The sequence below is a fragment of the Triticum aestivum genome, chromosome 5B (assembly GCF_018294505.1).
Source record: "Triticum aestivum cultivar Chinese Spring chromosome 5B, IWGSC CS RefSeq v2.1, whole genome shotgun sequence".
Taxonomy (NCBI): Eukaryota; Viridiplantae; Streptophyta; class Magnoliopsida; order Poales; family Poaceae; genus Triticum; species Triticum aestivum.
This window is the reverse complement of record NC_057807.1, coordinates 596,736,361-596,742,755: the sequence shown is the minus strand read 5'-3', so window position 1 is coordinate 596,742,755 and position 6,395 is coordinate 596,736,361.

Here is a 6,395-nt window from a genome sequence, read left to right as displayed (position 1 = left end):
CTTACTTTGTTTCGAGTCCGCTCAACAACTTAAGTGTGCTGCAACTAGTCGCGACAAGGTTTCTTGTCGGAAGCGGCACCGCCAGCAGGCTGCTGACGTCCCGCACTCAGCGCTCGCGGCTCGGGTGCCTGCGCCGACAAGTTCCCTAAAAGCGTAGGGTAAAAACATACAAAGGAAGGAATCTAGTAAAGGAAATAACGTAGCAATTGATAACAGAAATAGAGTTATATTACAAAATAACTTGTCGCAGCTCTAACAGATTGATCTTATAATATGGCTAGCAGCGACAAGGAGAAAGAGAAAACGGGCGGCCTAGTCTACGCGATCGCCCTCAACCCTCTTGATCTCGCTCACCTTGTCCACAATGGGTGCGACAAGGGCCTTGAGCGCATCCAGATCGGCGTCAGGCGGCAAGGACCTGAGGACGTTGGTGAGGTTGAGGCCTGGGTTGCGGAAGGCCACCTTCATCAGCACCTTCTGGAGAGCCCCCGCGCAAATCCTGCGCGACTCGTCGGCCAGCTGCTTTGGGATCCTCTCCCGGAGTCGCTGGAGTGCCGTCGCCACGCCCTTGAAGAACAGGCTGAGCTTGGCGCTGGGTTGGAGATGCTCGTCGGAAGGATACCCAAAGTCCTCCATCCCCAGCTGCGCCAGCTCCCCGTCGATGACTGCGGCGATATTCACCAGACCCTCGGTCCAATGCTCCACCGTCTCCCTAAATGAGTTCTGGGTAACAGCGATGCTCGCCAGCAGCGCCTTGTCGGCCTTGATCTTCTCCGACAAGGTCACCTCTCGCTCCTTGGCGGCGTCCAGCGTCTGAGTCAGCGTAGCCAGCTTCAACTCGAGATCCGCGTTGGAGTCCTTGGCGGCGCTGAGCTCCTTGCTCCTTTCAGCGAGAAGACCCTGCAGCTCACCATGAGCAGCAGCATCCTTCTCGCGCTCGCGCTTGAGCACAGCAAGCTCCTCGCCACTCGTCTTGAGGTTGGCCTCCAACTGGGTCACCCTCGTCTCCAGCTCCTTCTTGGCGGCCTCTGCAGTTGCGGCAGCATCCCTTGCTTCCTTGAGAGCCCCGCCAAGTGTTTCCTCGCGCGCGACAAGCTCCTCCTCGTAGCTGTCAAGGTTGGCCTTCCACTGCACCAACTCGCCTTCTCGCGTGGACTGCTTCTCGGCAGCAAACCTTTGTTCCTCCTCAGCTTCGGCCTTCTCGAGGAGGAAGGCTGTACGCTCCTCGGCGAGTCGCTCCCGCTCCTGTGCCAGGGACCGGAGAGCTTCTTGATTGAGGCCCCGGAGCTCCTCCACGCGTTTCTCCATATCGACTCCCGCCTTCGCGACAAGCACTTCCCGGGAAGCCAGCTTGGCTTGTCGTGCGCGGTAGAGTGACAGCAGCTTCCGCAGCAGCTGCTCCTCTTCAGGCTCGCCACTGCTGCTGCTTGGCGCATCGACCAACGACAGCCCGGCGGAGGCGAGCAGCTCCTCATCAAAAGTTTCTCCTTCGACCGGTGCCCTGGAGCTTGACGTCCAGGGAAGCTTGATGAAGATACCATCGCCGGCCTTCAAGTAGGCGCCGGGCTGGGGCTCTTCGGAGCCTGGCTCCGCGGCAGCGGCGGAGGGATCGGCGGTCGGTGCAGCGCCTGGCGCTCCTGCGACCTCAGGGCTGTCAATGCGATTGCCGGATCCCTCGCCAGCTTCTGCGGCGGCAGCCTGGCCGGCCTCTTCGCCGGCGGGCTCATCAGCACCGGCCCCTTCTTCGTTGGCGGCGGCATCATCATTGCTGCCACGCGCGCCTTCCTCGCCGGCGTCCTTAGTCTCCATTGGCTCCGCAGCAGATGGATCTGAAGAACGAAGAAGGGAGAAAAATCAAGCAAAAAACCAAGAAAGGAAATTCAGAAGAAAAAAGAGCCCAAGGGAAGTTTTCAGGAAAGAAGATTACCTGTACTAGGATCTGCGGTCGCGGTCTCAACCGCCGGAGGATCACTGGTGCCATCCCTTGCCGGACAACTGTCCCTTGCCGGGGAGTTCTCCCTTGCCGAAGAGCGCTCCCTTGCCGGGGACTCCTCCCTTGGTGGCGTAGTCGAAGCGGATGGCACTTCGGGGGCGGCTTCCGGGCCCTCCTGGTGAGGCTGTTCTGCTCCTACACAAATCAACAAGCAAGATATCAATAGAGAAAAGAGCACCCATGCGCGCCCGACAGCAGGAAGTAAACTACAAACTTACGCTGGGGGCTGCGCTGGGGGCTGCTTTGGGGAGTGGCTGCAGGGTCCGTCAAGGTGGTCTCGGACGCACCCCCTGCTGACACGGTGGGATCATCTTCGATGACAATCACCGAGGCCTTGGCTCTCTTCGCCACTCTCTGGGCCAGCGTCCTGAAAAGGAATGGGTTCAGATTGAAGCAAGTCAGAGACAAGATAAAAGCAACAAGATTGGAGAACTACAAGAACGCCAAAGAAACTTACTCTTCTTCCTCCTCGTCGGAGCTGAGCGCGGAGAGATCGAAGTCCGGCTCCCCTCCGGTGCGGCGAGGCGGAGGAGTAGGATCCCTTGCCCGCTTGGCAGGGGCGGTGGCGGTGGACCGGGAAGATCCCGCTCCAGTTGCCGCAGCAGCGTGAGGCGCTCCCGCGGCAACATTGCTTGCCGCGGTAGAGCATGTCGCATGGCTTGGCGGCTGTTGGCTCGTTTGCCGCCCGCTACGTCCCCGGCCCTGCGGAGACGCCTTCTTGGCGGGGCCGGGGGCTCCACCTGCGGCAAGCTGTCTGAAGGCTCGGGCTCTTCCTCGCCGGCCTCGCTCGGCTCAGCTTCAGGGCCGGCAAGATCTTCCTCACCGGCAAACTCCTCGCGCTCGGCAAGGCTTGCCGCCTATGCCTCCTCTACGGTGAACCCGAACGCGCCCGCAGCAGCTGCTGCCGCAGCCTCTTCCGCCCTAGTGGCGATGCGCTGCAGCTCTGCGTCGGTAGTGTCGCGGGTGAGGCTCTTCTATTCGTCGGCGCGGACCGGCACCTCTACCAAGTCGTCGAAGAACGCTTGTACGACGTCATCTGCAGGCTCTTGCCAAGTTGGAACGATTCCGTGGGAATCGCACAACGGCATCATGGCGCGGATCCGTTCAAGCGATGAATTATTGCACAATGGAACGACGCTCCTCGGCAAAGCGAATGGGTGCTGGGGGTCGCGTTTGAACAACTCCAGAAGCATTGCATCCAACTCCAGGACAGTGAAGTTGAAGTTGAGGCCCTGAATAAGCCACATTATATCCGCCGAGTTCTTGAACTCCCAGGCGGGTCTCCCCCTCTCCTGCAGGGGGGCGATGCGGCGGCGAAGGAAATCTGCGCCAACGGCGGCTACGGTGAGCCCGGCAAGCCTGAGGCGAAGGATCCGGGTGACGGCGATCTTCAACCTATCGTCTTCCGGGGCCACGTTGCTCCAATCGTTGCCGCGCACGATTGGGGCTTGGCGCAGGGCAGTGAACGGCTGCAGGTTCTCCTCGATGATCCAGCACTACTCCGCTCTCCACTCCTCCCATTTGCTGCGAAGCTCACCCTCCAGATACGCTTCCTTCTTGCGACTCTCGAGATCCAGGCGATCCCTCCGGCAAGCGGCTCTCCTCTCTCGACCCGAGGCATGAAAAAGTGGCGGAAAAGGGCTACATTGGGGTGGACTCCGACAAAGTTTTCGCACATTTGTGCGAAAACTGCCATGGTTAGAACGGCGTTGGGGGTGAAATCAAGGAGGCGGAGCCCGTAGGTGTTCATTATGTCGGAGAAGAACTCTGAGAAGGGCGGACAGATCCCGCAATAGAAGAACAACGTGAAGAATGGGTACCCGTTTGGAGCCAGTTCCGAAGCGGCGGCCGGGAGTACCCTCGTGCGTGGATGCGCTCGCGTCTCCGTCGACCAGAAGAGGTAGTAGTACTCCCTCAGCTCCTGCGCACCGAGCTGAGGGGAGAAGATCGCCCGCTCCTTCCGCAGCGCCGCGAGCCGCTGCGCCTCGGCCGACTTCACGCCCTTCCCCTTGTCGGCTTTCGGAGCCATGGCGGAGGTGGTGGGGGAGGTCGACGGTGTTGGTAATGCTGGTGGCAATGGGGGGCGGAGCGCTGCTCTCTCTCGGCTTCGAGAAGAAGGGGGGAGCGGCGGAGGTTTGCGAAGATGGAGTAGTAGCAACCAGCGGGGGGGGGGGGGCGGAACAAACTGCCCCTGTTTCCCCTGCTTATAAAGAGGGAGGGGGCGGACGTTTCGCCCTTCCGAATAAAGAATCCACCCACGGTCTCTCCCACGACGCCTCATTCGACGCGTGCTGTTAGGGAGGGCGCGGTGGATACGGAGTCAGATACGGCGTAACCCAGGCCGCGTGTGCCCGTGCCCTGTTTTGGGCCTAGCCCAAGAGCGCTCGGCACTGTGTGTAGCCCAGTCCCGGGGGCTTCTGTCGGTGTACTAGATTAGGGGTACCCTAGTACCCCGAACTTGTGCACGGGCAGTTGTAGCAGCCCGCGGCAAGGCTTGCCGGGCAACCGCCAAGATCCTCCGTGGTTCATTTGGAGCCATTCAAGAACAAAGTATTTAAGCTCAGGAGACAAGGCCCCGGCAAGAGGAGCTTGCCGGGAAGGCTAACCAAGGCATTTCAAGGAATTTTCTGCGACGCGCCGCGCGTCCCGGCAAGGCCCGGTGAGCGACAGGCTTACGGGCCCGACAAAACAGCGGCCGCGGCAAGGCGCTTGCCGCGGCAGGCGGCCACTCTGCGCCCACGCTCCAGCGCATCCACCAAACGTGTCGCTCTGGGGGCCTCTCCAGGCGCGCGTGGTGGAAGGCTGTGCAGCCTGCGGTGCGCAGTGGCATGCGAAGCTGACAAGACTGCTATCGTGGCGAGCGGTGGCGTCCCAGACGGTACCTTTCTGCACTGTTTGGGCGACGCAGACGGGCATTTAATGGCTTTGTCCCCTGCCGTCAGGGTTAGGTAGGGTGCACTGTACAAGTAACTGTACCAACCACTCCTCTTTTTACATTTTTGCCCTCGTCTACGTTGCCACCTGTCGGTGACCCCTTTAGCGTATAAAAGGAGGCCCATGCGCAACGTAGAGGGGGTTCGACTCATTCGAAAGCCAGAAAAACACTTAGCTCTCTCGAGCAAGAAGACAATACAATCAGACAAGCAGCAGTAGGAGTGTTATCTCTCCGGAGAGCTCCGAAGCTGGGTAAACTGCTCGTGTGCTTCGCCTTGATCTGCTCTTCGTGCGACCTCCGCCCCCCGCCGAACCGAAAGGGGCTCGGTCCGCCGGTCCCATAAGTGTTCGTGGATCAGTTTCCCCGACACTATGGGTCCGTAGTTAGTAGCTAGATGGCTTCCTCTCTCTCTCTTGATTATCAATACAATGGTCTCTTGGAGATCCATCTGATGTAAGCCTTTTTGCGGTGTGTTTGTTGGGATCCGATGAACTTTGATTTTATGATCATATCTATGTTTTTATCCATGAAAGTTATTTGAGTCTTCTTTGATCTCTTATATGCATGATTGCTTATAGCCTCGTATTTCTTCTCCAATATTTGGGTTTTGTTTGGCCAACTTGATCTATTTATCTTGCAATGGGAAGAGGTGCTTTGTGATGGCTTCAATCTTACGGTGCTTGATCCCAGTGATAGAAGGGGAAACGACACATATGTTTCGTTGCTATTAAGGATAACAAGATGGGATCTATTTCTACATAAATAGATCTCGTCTACATCATGTCATCGTTCTTATTACATTACTCTATTCTTCCATGAACTTAGTACACTAGATGCATGCTAGACAGTAGATGTGTGGAGTAATAGTAGTAGATGCAGGCATGAGTCGGTCTACTAATCTTGGACGTGATGCCTATACAATGATCATTGCCTGGATATCTTCATGATTATTTGAAGTTCTATCAATTGCCCAACATTAATTGTTTTCCCACCGTTTTATATTTTTCTCAAGAGAAGCCACTAGTGAAACCTACGACCCCTGGGTCTCTTTTCAGCATATTTGCCTTTGCGCTATATTTTCCTTTGCATTTATTTTTAGATCTATTAAACCAAAAATACAAAAATACCTTGCTGCAATTTATTTGTTCCATGATCTATTTATCCTATCTACCACTATTACCTCATGTTATTTCTCTATCTTGAGGCACCGTACCCGAAACGGATTAACAACCCCTTTAACATGTTGGGTTGCGAGTATTTTTATTATTTGTGTGCGGGTGCTGCTTACGTGGTGTGAGGAGGTTCTCCTACTGGTTCGATAACCTTGTTCTCATCACTGAGAGAAATAACTACCGTCGCTATACTACATCATCCCTTCCTCTTTGGGGAAATACCGACGTAGTTCTAGCAGGCATCAAAAGGAATTTCTTGCGCTGTTGCCGGGGAGGATCTTCAACATCAACCAGG